The 18751-nt window shown below is 38.7% G+C and overlaps 1 long non-coding RNA gene across 1 annotated transcript; it reads left to right on the top strand.

Annotated features, from left to right (window-relative positions):
- The first annotated feature begins 122 nt into the window (after positions 1 to 122).
- On the top strand, positions 123 to 18333 carry LOC121672080. The gene is made up of 3 exons (XR_006018760.1): positions 123 to 378; positions 10036 to 10151; positions 18256 to 18333. It is a non-coding gene; the product is annotated as an uncharacterized LOC121672080 (long non-coding RNA).
- The last annotated feature ends 418 nt before the right edge of the window (positions 18334 to 18751 follow it).

The following is an 18751-nucleotide window of genomic DNA, read 5'->3' as shown; positions in this document are numbered from 1 at the left end:
GTTCAGGAATTTTATGTGTGACTTGGGTTGAAGCGTGCTTTCTGCCTAGAGAGGCATGCTGGTGTCTGGATTCTGCATTTGGACCTATAAGACATCTTGATATGTAAAGCCATCTAGGTAAAATTTCTCTCAAAAGGGTACTTTGCTATGAATTTTGAAGACAGCTGATGTCAACAGATGGTGACTAGAATAGCCATCTCTCCCAGTATCTCAAAATCCTTAAACAGTGTGAATACAGGCAATGCAGTAATGATTTGGTGAGGCAACATAGGAAATATACTTGGCATTATGGCATGAGACCAAATCCTGAGAGATTCATGGTTTCTGCACTATGTCTTGAAGACTGGGTGCTGGAAGAATGAAATCTGTGATGCTCAGGTTGGTGGGCTTTGGAGTAAATATTGCTTTGCATGCAGTCTGTAATTCATTTGGTTCTTGTGGCACAAGTTAACAATAAGATTTTTTTGCAGAGACTCTGTGCAAGTGCTCTTACTCCCGCAGAAACAAAAATCTTGATTATGAAGAAATATTTGCAGTTTGATCTTGTAACATAAAGTGGCAAAAAAAAATTATTTTCTTTCAGAAGAATGTGTTTATTTTTTGGCAAAAAACTTTGTGTTTTAAGTGCACTGTAATGAAATTTCATTCTGAGAATAAGGTACTTAGGAAAAGTAAGATCTTTAAGTCACTTCAAAGAGATTTGAAAGGATGCTTCTTTTGAAAATTGCATATAATATGTAAAATAATAAGCAGAGCAATTTTTTAAAAAAATATTGATTTGAAATAAATATTCACTGAAAAAATTTACATTGGGGAACATACTTTTTTTCTTTGCTTTTGTTTCATATCTGAAGGAAAGAAAATTTAGAAAAGTGATCTTTCCTCAAACAAAGGAATGTCTCAGTTTGCCTAATTTACTGAAATCCCTATAGCACCTGGCTTAAATCATTATTTCCAAAAGGCAAACCTCTTTCAGCCATGTATTGTGGATTTGCAGTTCTCACTTTTTTAAACAATTTCTCTATCATTTACAATATTCTGAATTCTACAATTCAGATAGCCTATGCTTCTTATTTAGCTACCATATCTAAATGTTTCTACATGCTCCCCAAATATTTTTTTTCCTTTAATCATCAGCAATTCTTGGAAGTAGAGATTCAGGCTTCCTTATACCCTCAATTCCATTTTGCCAAACACAACACAAAAAAGATAGACTTTCTTTAAAAGTTTAATGTCCTTAACTAGTAAAATTGTCAGACTAATTGGAATACCAGTTAGAATTGGCAGGGCTATCATTATTTAGAAGTGCTGTGGTCTAGTGTTAACTGCTATTAAACCTTATAGTTTGTGAAAGAGAGGGAGTTAGGAGATGTATTCACACACACACACAACCTCTGTTCTCTTCCATTTTAAATGATAAGGGTCCATAATGATCCGTGCTGTCATTGTGTACTTAGGGACTATTTAATCCATGAAGACACTGATGAAAAGTTAATGACTGTTTATGCACAAAAGTAGCATTACGGAATAAAAACTATTAAAATGGTGAAATTCCATCTGCAGCTGGAAAAAATACTCAAAGCACCATGGATTTGCATTTGAGTTGTGCAAGAGAAATCTACTTTATTTTACTTTCCGTACTTATGAAAGTTACCTTGCGCTTCTTACAGCACATGGCAAACAAAGATATTACAGCATTGTATGAACTGAAATGTATCTTCAGTGCCTGCTGGCTCAGGGAGTGTTTTATAGACAGAGGGGCTATCACTCAAGTTCCCATGGTGAGTCAGATGTACAATGAGAAATACACTGAGAGCTCAGCAACTTTCAGTGTCTGCACATGTGCCCGTCCCATTGACCTAATTCTAAATTCTGAGATGATCATGGAAGGAAACAATTTTCTTTTTCAACCTTAAAGGAAAATAACAAAATCTCTATTCTGACTATGTACTTAAAACATGTGTTCCTGACTGAAACCATTAAGGGACCACTTCCCAGAGGTGAATGCTGTGAATATTACTGCGAATTCCATGCACACTGCTACTACATGCACATAACGAAATTTATATCTGCAAATGATTATATTTACAAGTGATTAGAAAGAAGACGCTCAGGCAGTTAGAGAAGCACTTGAGAGCCCGGCATGTTCAAGTCCCAAGTATAAATGTTATGTTTCCATTTTCTAAGCACAAATATATTTTCCACTTCTGTTTTCTCCAGCTGGGCTGATTACCTTCTCAAATATCTTACCAGTGATAGATTGAGGCAAGAGTGATGGTACTGCTGACTATTTATCTGGGGCAATGGTAGTGTGAGCTAGAAGAGGATAGATAGAGGGCAGGGAAGAAAAATAAAAGGTCAGTAATACTGCTGTCTGTGGAACACATGAAGGTAATGCAGCACAGCATAAATATTTTTCTGTTCCTCTCCAGCCCAATATAGCTCAAGTGTTTCTCAATTTACACCACAGCCAGTTCACAGTCTGATAAAATCAATCTACACCTAACTGCGCTTCCTCTTCTATTCCAGAGAAACTGAATAATTCGTTTTCATGTAAGTCGGATGTTTAAATTGTAGATGTATGGTCAAAAAACCTTTGCCTTGATCAAATCTTGTGTGCTAATGCTTTATTTAACCTTTGTTTATGCAAAGCTAGTGTCAAATATGACAAATGTGTCTTTGCTCTTACAGAAGAAAAAGTGTGAATCTACATGCTTTATATAGGAAAAGTGATTTAAGGATCAGCTACAAACTAACCTTCGTAGTTCCTATTGTGTTACTGCACAAAGATAAATTTGCTTCTGGATAAGTAAAGTGCCGAAAAAGAGAAATAATTAAGATATTTTAAAAGAAATTAACTGATGAAAAAAAAATTAACTGAAAGACAGTATTTTCTTTCAGCTTTTCACTAAATAGGCATTTCTCTTTTTTAAATGTCTGGCAATGATCTGTTCCTCCCTACTCTGTACATCAAAGCAGGAAATGGTCAGCTTCTGAAATTTAAATGCAGTTTTTCTGTTGAAAATACTGTGAGGGAGTATACCAACCAAGTATCTCACCACTTCATCATGGCTGGGATTGAAAACAAACATGGAATTTTTTGTGATAACTCACTGGAAGTATTCTCTAATTCCATTTTTCCTAACTGTTTCAAAATACTTTGCAGCCACAACTTCATTTTAACCTGTTACATCGCAGGTTTATTGTTTCTGCCTCAGTGTGGTACAGTGAGGTATCCCCCAACAAAGTGAGAAAGAGCTTTGAAATACAATAAAAAAGAGGAACCCAGACCTTTTTCTCTCCAATAGGGATGTGGTGGTTTAGTTTCACTTTTCTGACCTGCACTAGTGACCTGCACACCTGTCCCTGAAGCACTGAATTTCTTCACAACTTGATTTGTGCTAGAGAGGCTTCTTGCTGCTGCCCCACAGTGTCCCAGTCCTGGACTGCCCCATAGCTATATATCTTAATATTCCACTGATGCCTGAAGTGGCCACCTAAAAAACCAGAAACTAGACAGGAATAAGGGAATAAAGGTAGGTATTTATTTGAAGAGCCTTCAAAGGTACACCCTGGGGAGCCAGAAGCTACTGCCAAAATGGACCTCAAGATGGACGGCAAGTCATGAGTTCTTCACACCTTTATAGGTTTGGTTCATTTGCATATCAGGGTTAATTCTCGATTTAAAGCTTCAGTTAATGATGTAATTTCCCCAAGCTTGCGCCCTGTTTAGAGGCTTTTGGTTTATATTTTTGGGCCTAGGATGGTCTGAGTGTTCTTGAAGAGCAGGCCCGGACAGGCTTTGTTATGTCTACCTAGCATGAGAGAGCAGAAATTAGCAAGCTACAAGAAACTTCAGAGTTGCACACTAGGCAGTACAGGATTTGAAAAATATGAAAGTTAAAACCTAAGGCATCACCCTGGCCTGGTCCCAAGTGTGGTTCCTCATACAGATGCCCTCTCTGAGCTGTGGTGATGGCATTGCATCAATGTGGGAGAGAGAGGAAAGCAGCACTCTACTCCTGTAAGAGAGATGAACAGTAGTCTCAATTTGGATAGCCTATTACTTGGGTGAAAAGCCATCCTTGTGCTTGGAGTTCCTGGAGGCAAAGAGCTGAGGACATGGAGCTTCAGTAGAGAAAAATGATTTTCCTATTTCACTGTTATTTCCCCAATCATTATTTTTATTTTTTGCTTAGGTGGTTTGCATTTACCATACTTATTAATTCTACTGTTTGCCTTTAGGGCTTCTCTTTTCTCCACCATTAGTCTATTCTCCCTTTTTCCCCCAATGATTTTATATGTGATCTTTATGTTAATTTAGCCTGATAGTTGTCCTCTTGACCATTGTGGATCCAATTGTTTCTAAAGAGAAACAATATTAATTAATTTGTAGGGTACAAAAGACAATAGAGGTATTATGCTACCTCTATTGCTTGATCACTTGAGTGATAAAATTTTCCTTAACCTCTTTTTCATTCCATTTGCATTCTAGCCTTATAAGGAATTAGAAAAGAGACTAAATGAACTTCCAAGAGCCATTCATTCCCATAAGATGAAGGACCATGTAGACCTATAGTCCACAACTGAAAACATAGTAATTTTTGGTGTTTGTTTAAACCTAAGATCATTCTTATCTCATATATATTTTCTAGAATTAGCCTTTGATGAAGAGAGACCCCTAAAGTCTGTACATGAAGGCTAAAAAGAGATTACTCTTATGAAATCTCAGCCTGTTCTCTAACAGTTGATGAATTTTGAGAGCCCTGAAGCATGACCCAAAAGCATTACTATAATTAAATATGGTAACTCTGATATGCATATCAATTCCTTTTTCCAAACATACATTTTGGAAATCCACTTCTTGTGGTGGTGTGTTGTCTAGCCTGAGTACATATTGAGCCATACTGAGTCCATTTAGGATGGTTAATTTTGGGGTTTTTTTTCTGTTTAAACCCTTAGTGTGTATGAGCAAATCAGTCACATCTCAGTTCTAGCAAAACAGAGATGTTTTAGCCATCCCTTTGCCTTTTCTTCTATCGCTGAGTCTTTTATTCCTCAATTTAGAATGAACAGACTTGTTCAGAACCCATCAAAATCCTTGATGAATTTCTGGCAACCGTTGCTGTAATGCCATAAGGCTTCCTAGTTCTGTGCCCTTCCTCCAGACATTACTGAGTCAGTACACAACCAAGAAAAAGACGGCAAATAAGCTCAGCAGCGTGGTACATATTCTGTTGTACTGAGGCCACCCATCCTTCCCTCAGCAAGGGAAGGAGGGGGGTCTTTTACCCTTAAAGAAAAAGATATTGGAAAGCAGTGCCCCAGCACTGTGTCTATGGAAATTATTCACGTGGAAGCAGCAGAGTGGCTTTAGGCAGGTGAGGTCCTCCCTCCAGAGCAGGGCAAAGGAGAGGAGCATCACACAGTTCTTGTTCATGCTTTGCTCACATTAAATTATTTTTGAATAGAATACTAATAAACAGTGAAAAGTATAAGCAAAATATACATCTAACAGAACTCAATAGTAAGTATGCTGGTTTACTTGCCAACAAAAAACAAAAGTGAAAATGTTAACACGTGAATGATGCTCTCTGTATGAAGAGGAGCCATGTTCCAAGCATAAGTGCAAACTAAACCCCCATTTGTGTGAATAGCTAATTACAAGGGTGAAAACACTGTCAATCTTAACACTCATCTGGGTTTCATCTTGGATACCAAATGGGTCTTACTGTTCTATATGTTAAGAAAAGTCTTGATTTTACAGTCCTGACAAGAGAATGAATATCAGCCAGAAGAAAGTGAAAGGGCATAAACATAGATTATCATGAAGGAATTTTTATTAACATTGTGGTTTTTTTGACTATATGTAAGTATTCCGAACACAATCAGAAAAAGAAAAAGAAAAAGAAAAAAGAAAAAGAAAAAGAAAAAGAAAAAGAAAAAGGAAAAAAGAAAAAGAAAAAGAAAAAAAGAAAAAGAAAAAGAAAAAGAAAAAAAGAAAAAGAAAAAGAAAAAGAAAAAGAAAAAGAAAAAGAAAAAAAGAAAAAGAAAAAGAAAAAGAAAAAAGAAAAAGAAAAAGAAAAAAGAAAAAGAAAAAGAAAAAGAAAAAGAAAAAGAAAAAGAAAAAGAAAAAGAAGATACTTTTGTTCATACCTACTACAATTTGCAAAATATGCATGCTCTGTGGAAGCTAATAGAAGCAAACCCATCAAAGGATGGGTTTTATCAAATGTCTTAAGTTACATCTCATGTCCTAGTACAATTACAATTTAAATGTAACTCTTTAAAGCACACTACAGACAATCAGAACATCACCATCTCATATCTATTCATTATTTAAGAGGCACCTGTTGAGTTTTGATAAAATCTTTACATATTAATCTCTGAAATCTTGTAGACCTTAAAAAAAAGCAGCTGCAAAACTCTCAGCAGGTGGGGAGGCCTGCACTCTACAACAAATAATTTGGATCCCATGTGACTCCAGGATCCTGCAAACCTAGAAAGATTAAAGGTGGTCTGCCTTTAAATAAATATTTTCATTCGCATGCTGTTGAATGGCATAGCCATTATCGTATATTAGTATTTCAAACAAAAATTACAACTGTTTGAAAAATAAATTTTATCTTTGGCTGTTCCATAAACTGCTCTTTCAATTTAAGCTATTTTAGGGTTTTTTAAATTTTCCTTTATTTCCTAGAGCCTAAATCACAGGACTTCAGGTTATCAGTTTAACAGTATTTTATTCCAGTGTTTGGATAGGAAAGTAAAATAAATAAGAAAAAAGCTATCTTAGGGTTTCAAACTATGAGAAAAGTATACAGCTCAACTTCTGGTTGAATCTAGAATGATAAAGGCCCTTGGAATTTAATTACCTGTAAATCTCATTTATTGTTTCAATTTAAAACAAGTAATTTAAAGCATAAAGCAAAACATTTGCTAATGTTTAAATTAATTTTTCTTAATAATGGAAGACTATGATACATGAGTTGTCTGAGTTTCTGATAACAGAAGTCCTCTGTTGGTTTTTATAACATCTTTGACTGGTTTCCAACCTACGTCTATAAGGCAAGTTAACTTGAAATACATTCAAACTCTCAAGAAAATTCTCTGTAGATGTTTCACATTAATGGTACACAACTTGAAAAAAAGTAAGCAAGTGGAGGATGGAAAAACCTGGGAGGTGTGGAAGATTTCTAGTTAGCTTGAACTTGTGTGACAGAAGAGGCTTCACTTTGCTCAGTGCCTTTCCAAACCTCTTAGGAGGGTCTTTGGCTCCCAAAATGCCTGTAATGAACTGGTTGGCATAGCTTCATTTGATGAGGGGATTCTTTTTTCACAGCCAGGTGCTGTTGGGTTTGTTATGCTACAAAGATGGGCTTTTTCCCTGTCCTAAAAAAAGGAAAACGTAGAATAAGCCCCACCTTGCATATTGACCTTCACACCTTGGCAGGCTTTAGTACCTAAGGTTCTATGAGCATGATTTCCTGAGTGCCATTGTTGGGGCATTAAATCAATATGGGGAACTTGCTGCACCTTCCAGATATTGGTGTGGGGAAAGAAGACTACAGATCACCTGAGGCTGGGCAAAACACCAGTGGAGGGGCAGTGCAATGACCCTCCCTAGTCCCACCGTGTAATGGCAAGGTAAGGATTGCAAGGGAGAGGTGGTGCCAGATGGGGAATTGAAGGTTCCCTGTTGAAATGGATCAGAGACAAAGCAAAATTCAAGACGAGGGAAGGGCTCTGCAAGCAGTTTCTCTTTCTGCTACTCTTCATTTTTCCTGAACAACCCCTTCAAATGTGATCTAATGAAGCTGCAGAATTAAAGTGTATATATAGCAGACCCAGATTCCTGGGATTTAAATGCAAGTCTTAAAAGAACATTCAGGTAGAGCAAAGTGAGTGTTTTCCTCCAGATTATCTTTCATGGATGTATGAACAGCATTTGCTGCAAAATGTGTCAACTATGGAGCTCAGAGTCACAGCCTGCAGCACAGCAAACTGGCTTTTCCTGGAGCTCATAATGTGATAATTAAATCGCTAACAGGCACCTTAGTGATGGCATTTGCTGGGGATGTGCAAGACTTCTTACAATCATACCTTTCTGTAGGGAACCTATCAGTCAGAATCAGGGATTTTTTAATATATTTTCTTCAATTAGTACATTAAATTTTTATGTGGAGTGAAATGGGACAGGACGTGTTTCCCTTTCACTGCACAATGATTTATTACCCCAAAAAGACTGCAGAACTAATTAGCAGAGTAATTAATTAATATAAATTTGCATATTTGCATTTGCAATTAGTGCAGCCGACTGATTAGTCTGAAAATGGGAAGTTTGTCTCATTAGATGTTAGTGTCTGCTGGACCGGAAAGCGGCTGCCAGATGAGGTGAAAAAGCATAGAATAAGCAAGAGTCCATGTGTGCACACGCGCAAGCTCATAATTGTCTTTTGTTAGAAGAATGGAGCGCAAATATGTGGTCTAAGATACTAAGATTGCTGGGAGGGTTTAATACATTTTTTTTCTTTTCATTTTTAATCACTTTTTCTTCCTGGTTTTCCCATTCATTTATTTCCTGCAGTGAGTCATTGCAACCATGAAACTCATTGATGGTTCTGAACAGTCAGATCTTTAAGGCAGGGCATCTCCTGCAGATCTCCTGATTTTGGTGCTGAAGGGAACCTGTAATAAGCCTTATTTCTGCGTGATTGATGGGACAGGGCTATTTCCCATCTTACAAGTTACGTTGTCTAATCAATTCCTAATGCTGAGATGTCAAACTCAATGGTGCTCAGAAATGCCCAGGATAAGTAATTACCTTTCTAGGTTGCTGTGCTGTTGTCTTTTCCTCCTTGGACACACTTATAGGTATGCCTCTTTGTATACATCTAAACAGTCCTTCTGCTCTTCATACCTGAACTTGGTATGACCGGACAGCTATTGTCCCAGGTTTTAATGAGGTTTGAGAAGGCATTGAAGACGATGTATATGTCTGTCAGGTAAGATACCCAGATGCCAAAATATCTGTAGGCTGATTACCAATGCTTTTCTCAGGGTGTCAGAGCAGAGCTAGTTTTCATGGGGGTCTGTGGAAGAAGTCCTGGTACCTCTTTGGGGCACTTTACTTTACTCTCTCCCCTACAGCTGGAGGAAATCTTCAGTCCTCCCCCAGTGAGACTGATTGTCTCCCCTTCAAGATTACTGAGACTGTAAATGACTGGCCTTAAAACAGTCCTATGTAAGTTCACTGGGTCCTTGTCCAAAAGCCTTGATCAGATTTCAGCTATTTGGTGCCACTTTGACACTTGTGTGAGCGTTGTGAAGATTGAAATCTATACTGTTGGTCACTTGCCATCAGCATGCACTTACAGCACAGTGAAGTGCAAGTTCTCTCTAGCTCCTCTGCAGTATCATAGCAAGTCACTTTGCTGCTTCTTTTTATTTATTTTTTTTTTCATTTTATACTAAGCTTAAAATTTTAACTACCGCTGTTAAAACTATGGTACCACTGCACTTATACTTCCAATAAAGTATAATTCTATATTGTTCCAGGAATGAGCTTAAGCTAATGTACACTTTAGAGATACAAATTCTGTTCCCTCTGGTATACCATCATTAGGTTTTAAAATCTAAGTGCAAACTGGGCCCAAGTAAAGAGGAATATCTTATAAACTTGAATCCAATATTTTTTTTAGATTTGAAGATGTTGGTTACGTCTCAAGGTGCCCCTGTCCTATTAGATGTATATAAGATAATATGTATCATATATATATATATGTAATCATCCCTATGAAATGAGGAAACCCCTATTTTTTCTTTGTATACCTACATGGATGTATGATAATTTGTTATTATGAAGTCTGCGTGGGATTGCAAGAAAAATTATTCTTTTCCCCTACCAATCAGTAAGTTTCAATTCTCTGTTTACTACAAAAATTCCAATATATACCATCAATATTTGAAAACAATTATAAAGTGAGAAAATATTATTTTCTATTAATATTATTTCTAAAATATTCTTATTTTCAGTTATGAAATCCAATACTGGTAAGAAGGAATTTGTGAAGAAATACTTGATGAAGAAAGAACTAATATGGGTAAAGAATGCTACTTAAAAGGATCTTTTTACCACTACAGATGAAGAGGTAAGTTTTACAGTCATTCTTTAATAAGAATATTTTTTTAAAATTCTATCACGCTCAATTGCATCATAAACAATTAGGAGAAAATATTCACATAAATAAAATTTGTCCCATAGGAATGTTGTCGCAGGCAAAAATCAAACAATTTGTAGGCTCAAATACTCAAGCTTACTTTCACCAAGATCATTATTATAGTTGAAACATAACCAGATTTTCAAACACATTCAGGACCAATAGAGGCAAATTGTTTTCCATGCCCCATTCCCATCGAGTTCTCTATCTGCACCCTTTGGCAATCTTTAAAAATCTAGCCCAAGTGAGAGTCATTTTGGACATGGATGCATATATGTATATGAGGCAGCCCTGGTCTGGAACTATAGTATTTTTAAGTAGGTGTTCACCATCATGTAGAACACACTGCCTGTTGAGACAGCATATTATGGGGACTCAGCACCACGTGCACACAGCTATCCTCCTGGCAGGTAAGAATTGCTTGGTACCCCATCAGCCTGAAGTGCAGGCAGATGTGGGCTCTACTGAGCTGGTCTTAGTTTTAATTTACAGGCAGCTGTGAATTTGCTTTCCAATCTAGATTGAAGCATCATTTTTCTTTATTTGCAGCTTTGTGTTCTGACACTGTTTCCAGTTCTGACCGTCAAAACTGTGCTAAAAGAAAATAATGCTTTGGCCATTTAGGCCATTTTCACCCTTACTTCCCTCTCCCTCCAAATGCTGACTCAAGAGCTGAGAAGTTGTTCACCCTCTTCCTAAACTTCCCTGTGCAAAATAGTGAAACATTCTGTTTTCATGAGGTCCAAATATTTCATTACACCTTTACTGAAGAGTTGTATTTTGATAAGGCTGTTTGAATCCAACCACAAAATAAATAATTTTGCAGAAGCATGATGCATAAGCAAACAGAAAAGTACAGGGTGTACAGTGCAGTTGGTGCCTGCAGTTGGAGAGCACCCCCAAAGAGACTCCAGCAGCAGCAGAGAGAAGCACTCTTCTTGGCTACAGTACGTGCCAAAGAGAAGGATAACAACGTAGCTAGCTTCCTAGGCCTAATTAGCTGCATAGGGCCAAAGGAGAACCTGTGATACTCAGTTTTGAATAAACAGCTGGGGAAAAAGTATTCTGTATTCATGAGACACAAGAAGGGCAAAAGAGAGCTTCCATTTGGATTTTAACACTGCCTGGCCTTAGCAGGACTAATGAAATACAGATTCCTTCAACCCCAGTTGTCAGAAAACTACAGATTGACTGTAGATGCAAAGGGAAAGGTCAGAATCTCTCTATGTCTTTGCCATGCTGTCAAATCAGCCCTAACACAGAAAAATGGTCTCACTTCTTAAAAAACTTATTACATGTGGAATCCATTCCATAGCAGAGGTAAGTAAAATGGTATTTTTCTAACTTTTGTGTCCAGAAACATGGGCAAAACTGGAAACTGCAAAAATAAGTCCCCTCCCAAGGTTCTGGTACCAAAAACTCAGATATTTCAGCAGCTACATCCATGACTGAGATGCAAAGGAACCTCAGTGTCTAAGAAAAGGGTATGATTTAAAGTGGTCAAACCTCCAAAGTGGGTACAAAGAGGAAAAAAATGACAGTCTGGATACTTACTGATCACTGCAAAAAAATTGGCTCCCTGTGCTATAGGCTATAATTTATCAGGACCTTGCAGCATATTCTGAATATAAACTGCCCATCCTGGGCAAGGTAGGTGGAACTGGAAGAAGAGATGAGCAGCCACAACATTTGGTAGGAAACACCTGCTGGCCTGTTATCAGCACACATGATTTCCTGGGAAAAGGGTGCATGATGCATGACTGTTGACAGGAGGTGAAAACATACAAGACAGTGTAGACATATGTGACTGAGACAAGAGGGAATACCACTGCTCAGTCAAAATTCAGGAAGAATAAACTAAAGCTGGAACACAGCAGAATGTAAATCACTGCATAGCAAATTAAGGACTTCAGGAACCACAAATGAAGTGAATGCTGTAAAACAATCTCCCCTAAGAAATAGAAAGCCATGGGCTGGGTGACTACCTACCAATTAGTATTGGGTACCAAGGATAGCAGAAGTCCCAGGGTGTCCATAAACAACTGGGATGAGGCAGCAATCTGAAACATGAAGGATACTGTTGGGAAAGAAACAAAATACTTTATGAAAACAAGGGAAGTCCTACCACAAGGAAGTGTTACGCAGCACTTGAAACAGCTCTAGTGCAAGAAGATACTCACAGTGAAAGGACTCAAAGTATATATGTCAACACAGGAAAATTATATTCAGATGGACAAAACAATTATTATTGTTGTTTTCCCTGGGTGTCAGGAGCTTAGTCACCACATGTAGCTGCGCTATTACCACCGAAGCAGATCACAGGCCTCCAGGGTACATTCATGACAAACCCCTACTATCCACATGCCCGAGACTTCTTTACTTCACTTTTAAACTGTGAAGGTGCTTCTTGAAAAGCAGAATACAAGCCTGGAAGAACAATTCCTTTAGGAGATTTTTTTGACTGCAGTTGTTTTGGGCAGCATGTTGCAAAGGGGAAGGAAGAATTAAAAGAGTAAGTGTTGTAGCAGTACTTATGAGGAAGGAAATAGAAACTGATGATATAATCAGTCATTTGAAAGATGGAATCATGTCAAGAGCGTCTGTACAAGAGTGAGTTTCTTTTGCTTTGGAGAGAAAATGAAGCGAATTGTGGAAAGTGTAGCAGGTTAAGTCCAAAGAATGTGTGGCCAGAGTCAGAAAAAGTACTCCCAGCAAACACCTTCATATAGTACTGTATGATTTGGAGACACATCCTTCCAGTTAAATATTTCTCCACTGAGAGCAGCATCATAACACACAAATTCCTAGATTTGGTCCACATGGCAGGGCTGTTGTTGCGGGAAACCTTTGAGTATGCAAGTTGGACCTAGAAAACTAAGGCAGTACCTGGTCTTCTCTGACATGGAGGAAAAATTCTCTGATGTTGAGTGATGACAACAGAAATTTTTTGAGGCCACTTCAAAGAAAGGAAGGCTGTTCATACCACATTACCACCAAAATAATCTCAGAAAGCAGAGAATTTTTGCCTGAAGACCCTTGGGGATTTTAAGGAATTGGTGGCTGACTCACCAAAAACTAATGGTTTGCAGGCCATGGCATCCTGGGGGCAGCTAACCCTGAGGGACTGAAGATGAGAAACATCATTTCCTCACACAGTTGAGTGATTTCTACATGCCTGATGAGGTTTTCCCGTTGACTCCAGCTATGAAGGTGCTGCTCATTTTGTGGCCCAGTGCTGGAAAGCTCAGGACATTATATGACTTCCTGACTGAAGGAAGCAGGAGGAAATCCTCCTATGACTAAAAGCAGTACGGCGGAAGAAAGCCTCCTCTCTAATAGATGAAAACCCTACTGCACACTGTTTGGCTAATATTGTGGTCACCCAGGAGAAACGCAAAACATTCTTAGGAAAAGTAGTTATCAAAGTGAAGCTGCAGTGAAGCATCCCCCTGACTTTCTGCAACTACCAAAATATAGTTTCACCTTCCAAGGTACCACCTATAATCAATGAAGAGAGAGAGAAACTTTCTAGAGGGCAGTTCTGGGCACTAGCAGCAGGGTCTTGAACTATGACTTTCTCTGACAGTGCCTATTTCTCATTGCTGACCATGGAGATATCTGGGACTTCAGCTTTGTGGTGGTGCTCTGTAGGAAGATGATTTGAGGCTGGTATTGTGATAAGGTTTTGCAAAAACATGACTGTTTCCGGCTGAAACTGATCTGAAGTAACAGTGCCACAAAACTTCCTTGACGTCTTGACAGGGAATGCTTCATGTCTGTGCCCAACACATTATGCCCCTTTAGCTGAGGGACAAGCTCATGGCATGTGGGTGCCTAGCTGAGTTGCAGAGAGCAAGGGGTCTCTTTCTGAAAAGACTTATTAAACCAGCACTTTTTTTTCCTTATTTTTCTTCATGACTGGTAATGGCCTGAACCCAGGCAATGTCAGAAAGACAAAAGAGGCAAAGTTGAAATGATATCAATTGGAAGCCACTCTGGAGTATTCTGCAGAAAACCCTGTTACTGTGAAGCCAAGACAGAGTGCTCTGTAGGTCCTGGCAGCTCTCTTAGCCTGAGCACTTCTAAAGAGATTTATTGAAAAGTCTTACTCACACAAGCAAATGTCTTCCTCACCCTGTGGAGAAGTCTTCCAGTGGCAAGCCTTATGGAGGGGTCAAGGGAAAGCTAATTAAAGATTAAGACTACAGGATTCAGCCTTGAGGAAAGGCTGCACAGAGTTTCCTAGCAACAGCATATTTAATATGGGGACTTCCAGCAAAGGTGAAATTTTCTTTCAACCCCAAGAAATTTTCTTTCAACCACAGCGCCAGAAGATATTTGAATGTGAAGACAGCTCACAGAGAAGAACAGACAGATCAAGGCTCACGTGTTTCATGCAGGTCTTGCACAACCAATTTCCACCTCTCATCCTCTGTTAATTAGGTCTTGTTCTCATGCATATGCAGTAGGACATTTTGGTTTCCCTTCTCATCCATCATCTACTGATGAGATGTGGTATACAGACTCTCTGAGGGAAGGAAAGCCCATGACAAAATAGAGGGAAGGAGTTGTCATTTTAAGGAGTTCAGGCTGAAGTATGCTTTCCCTCTGGGTCATGAACATGCCTGTCATGGCTGAGCATGCCAGAGTCACATCTCTTATGTATGTGTATCATGTGCAGGGGATAAAAAGCTTGAGGGGTCCAGAAATACTGGTAGTGGCAGAAGGAGGCTTAGTAACACAAATTTTACAGCTTCACCCAAATCATACAACTGTGTGAGTTGACAAGAGGTTTTCTGGTGGTCTTTTGGCATTCTGTGGGAGCTGAGTTTCTAGTTAGTGGAAGATCTGGCCAAAACCCAAGATAATTATGTTTACCATGAACTTTAAAGATCTTTGGTGGTTGCTTCAGGGCAGATATTTAGATCAGTAGAAGAATGCAAGTTAATCTGTCCTCTACTTTTTGATGATGGCTGTGAATGAGAAAAGCTTTGCAGTGGTTTAGGTGGAAAGGTATATGGAGCATGAACCACCATACAGCATTTCTGATGGCTATGTATTTGACTTTCAGCCTCCAGAACCTGCCACTCTGGCCTTCTTGTGAGAGTCAAGACATACCAGTCCAAGTATGGTTGAACATGTTATCTTCCTTCTAGCTTTGTACATCTTTTTTCCTGTATTACACTTGATTAAAGCAGCAGTTTCAGAGAGTGGAGCATTACAAATGATGCTGTAGGTCTTTATACAAATATCTAATTTCAATAATGATAGAAAGACATACAGTACATCTTTCCCTCAAGTCTCTTTCTTCAAAGAGAGAAGTGCTAAAGAACCATTATACACGACTGGTAAAATAAATTAACAATCCTTCCATTAGTCTGTCTTCTGTGTGTACCCTTGTAGTACCTGCAAATATTCGCAGTTGTCCTGGGGTGACTTTATGATGTGTATATCGCTGCTCTATGCCCAGAAATTAATTTTGTGCCTTTCTGTGCCTTTAAACTGAGCCCAAGAGGAGGGAGAGAAAAAACAATTATTGTGCTGTGAAAGGAAAGTAATTTACTTTGAAATAGCACAATTTGAAATGTCGTGCAGCTATCCTACATAAATGTTGTGTTAGAAGCTTCACAGACACCTCATACCATCCAACTTGCAGCTGTGCCTGAAGTTCTATTGCTGAAGTTTTTCACATCATAATCTCTACAGTCAAAACTAGGGGACTATTTTGCAAGTGTTTCAGCTGGTCTAAACCTTGACAAACCAAGTCTCAGACTGATAGCAAGAGCTAGATGGGATAAACGTATTTTCATAAAGAGGATGAGATATGTCAGAGTGACAAAAGCATTTCATTCTATAGCTCACATCCTCCCATGCTGGGATGTGATGGTGGTTGAGAGGGCTGAGGGTGACAGAAGCCCACATTTCTGGTTATTGAACACTACAAGGCTTTATAAAATATTTGTTTGAAAAACATTTTAGGAAATTTTCTTTCTATCCTGGCTCCAGCTCTTCACTGTAGTAGAACTATCCTTTAATTTATGTGAAATATTTTTTTTTAAAAGGAAATTTTAAAAAGTAGTCTTGAATGTAAACACACAAGTATTGTCATAATGGAGAGACTAGCCTTTGACAGGGAAGCAGTGGGAATGGGAGGTTACTGGGAGGGTGCAGAAAACCTCTTCTTGAGGCAGGTCTGATAGAGAAGAATTCATGGCATGGACCTCCACTTTCAACATCCCAAGTCCAACTTTCTGTTGAGGAATACACCTGGTGCAGGTGGCTCGGTTTGTAAGCTTCAGTTCAAGATGCAGATTGAGCTCTGGGTGAGAGCCCAGAGAGACAAGAGACCGTGAACTGTCTCTTTGCATAACAAGGGGTGCGAAGACTAGTGGCCAGGCAGGTGAATGGATACTGAGAGACACAGCTGGAGCCGAAGACTCGAGAAGATCGTGACTTGCCCACATGTAGGTTGTGAGGGAGTTCCTTTTTTGGGGGCTCTCCCCAGCTCGAGCTATTTCTTCTATTACTGTGCTGTAAATAAGTTGCTTTACGGACATCTGAGACTCTGCTACGGGAAACCTGCGGTCAAACAAGTAAGGAAACCTGGCCTGACTGCATGATTGGGGTGTGTCAAGGAAGGCACCCATTGGCTCACTGCAGCCACCTACTGTGAAGGTGTTTCAGTCCCAGCAGTGAAAGTCTCTGGCATTGGGAATGTGACTGCTAAAGTGTCTGCCAGTGGTCAGACTGGGATGTTTTCTTAACACTCTCAGGACTGGCAGGAGTATAGGAGCTGAATGCCGATTGATTTTCAAGGAGAGGTTTTACTAATAAGTCATGGTGTTTTTTTTCTCTCTCTAGGTAGTAAATGTTGCAAGAAGACCCATCACAAATTTTCAAAAATGGCTGAGGACTGTTATGGCCTGTCTTGGGGTGACTTTATGATGTGTATCCCATATCGCTGCCCTATGCCCAGAAATTAATTCTTGTGCCTTTCTATGCCTTTAAACTGAGCCTGAGAGGAGGAAGGAAAAACTGAGCAAAACCTTTTCAAAGCAGTTTGCAGCTGTTCAAGGTCACACAGAGATAGTGACTTTTTTTTTTCCAGTCAGGTTTCAGCCAGTTTCAGTTTCTTTTTCTCCAGAGAGAGACTGAGAGTTGAACTTTTTTCCTTCTCTGGAATTTTGGATATTTTCCCTTTGTCTGTGTACTGCTTCAATATCAGAACACACCAGGAGGACTTTCCACCGGGCACAGAGGGCCTGGCCCTGGGCCAAGCCCCAGCTCCAAGGAGACCAAAGGGAGGACTCTGACACTTTCCCAGGTTTTTTTCTTCACAGCAAAAGATTTTATTATTTGGCATTATTTTCCTTTTCCCATGTGTTTGTTAAATAAATAGTTTTTATCTCTTTCACTTTCCTTCGAGGAAAATTTATTTTTCCCGAACCTGGTGGGGGGAGGGGTAGTTGTGCCTTCTCTTAGAGGATAGATATATCTCTAAATTTGGCCAAACTGGAACATGGCCTAAGTACTAGAAATGGATAAGCAATTCAGGGTATTTACTGTTTGAAGTTGCCAGATCTGAGCAATCAGTTGAGAACAGAAGACACCATGCCTAAAGCCATCTGAACATGATGTTCTGCAATTAGCAGTAAAAGTGTAAAAATGAGGGGGTTTTGGTAAACTCCTTGAGATCTGCCAAATAATGCCAGAGTCACTTCTTCAATCATTGAGGTATTTCAGGAAGGTTACTACTAGTGAAAGTAGAGTCAGGTCTTCCAGAGTTATATGAACACATTGAGACCCTTAATTAAAGGAACAATCTAGAAGAAGAGTTCCATGCAGGGTATAATGTGGAAGAATTGTCAGAAATGTCTATTGGACTGACAAATAAAAAGTTGTCTGTTCAATATATATAGAGAAAGTGAATATCTCAGAACATTCTGAGAACTTTCTCTTAGTTTAGTGGCTTTGGTTAATGGTGTCTTCCCTTGAATGATCATTGTTCTTACCTTGTGTATATCCTTTGTTCTAGAAAAAAGATGGGACACATTGGACTTGTGAATATGTTCTTGCTACACCTGTTTTTGATGACAATGTACAAGATAGATGCAAAATCATTCTAGTGAGTATTAACTACTTACATGACTATGTTTGAATATGCAAAATATCTTCATTGTGTTGCTAAAGGTACAATGAGTAAGGCTTGACATTTCCATGGATATTAACTATTTATTTCAAGGCATTAACAGGATGTGAGTCTTGGATTTATAAATATACATATAAGCTCCAGAATTCAGAATGTCGTAATTAAGTTAATTAACACAGAAGGAAGAAATTTAAGTATTGTCTGGTTCTGGATGGCATGACAGCCTCCACTCTACTCAGACAAGGCAAATCTACTATAGCAGTAGCTTTCAGTCAAATCACATTTGTTTTGATGCAAGTTCTGCTCCAATAAACATATTTATAATACATATATTAAGAGTGTCTAGGAGAGCCATCTTATAACAACTAGAGACTCCATCTTT

The sequence above is a fragment of the Corvus kubaryi genome, unplaced genomic scaffold (assembly GCF_017639235.1).
Source record: "Corvus kubaryi isolate FWS band 111438036 unplaced genomic scaffold, C.kubaryi_AGA036_p1.0 37398, whole genome shotgun sequence".
In the NCBI taxonomy this organism is placed as follows: domain Eukaryota; kingdom Metazoa; phylum Chordata; class Aves; order Passeriformes; family Corvidae; genus Corvus; species Corvus kubaryi.
This window is presented reverse-complemented; position numbering and strand designations above follow the sequence as displayed.